We start from the raw sequence: 347 nt of genomic DNA on the forward strand, positions 1-347 counted from the left end.
GAGGGGGGGGTGGAAAGAGGGGGGGGATGGAAAGAGGGGGGGGATGGAAAGACGGGGGGGATGGAAAGAGGGGGGGGATGGAAAGAGGGGGGGGGGATGGAAAGAGGGGGGGGGATGGAAAGAGGGGGGGGGATGGAAAGAGGGGGGGGGGTGGAAAGAGAGGGGGATGGAAAGACGGGGGGGGGGGGTGGAAAGACGGGGGGGGATGGAAAGACGGGGGGGAATGGAAAGACGGGGGGGGGGTGGAAAGAGGGGGGGATGGAAAGAGGGGGGGGATGGAAAGAGGGGGGGGGATGGAAAGAGGGGGGGGGGATGGAAAGAGGGGGGGGATGGAAAGAGGGGGGGGG

This window comes from Scyliorhinus torazame, chromosome 16 (genome assembly GCF_047496885.1).
Source record: "Scyliorhinus torazame isolate Kashiwa2021f chromosome 16, sScyTor2.1, whole genome shotgun sequence".
Taxonomy (NCBI): Eukaryota; Metazoa; Chordata; class Chondrichthyes; order Carcharhiniformes; family Scyliorhinidae; genus Scyliorhinus; species Scyliorhinus torazame.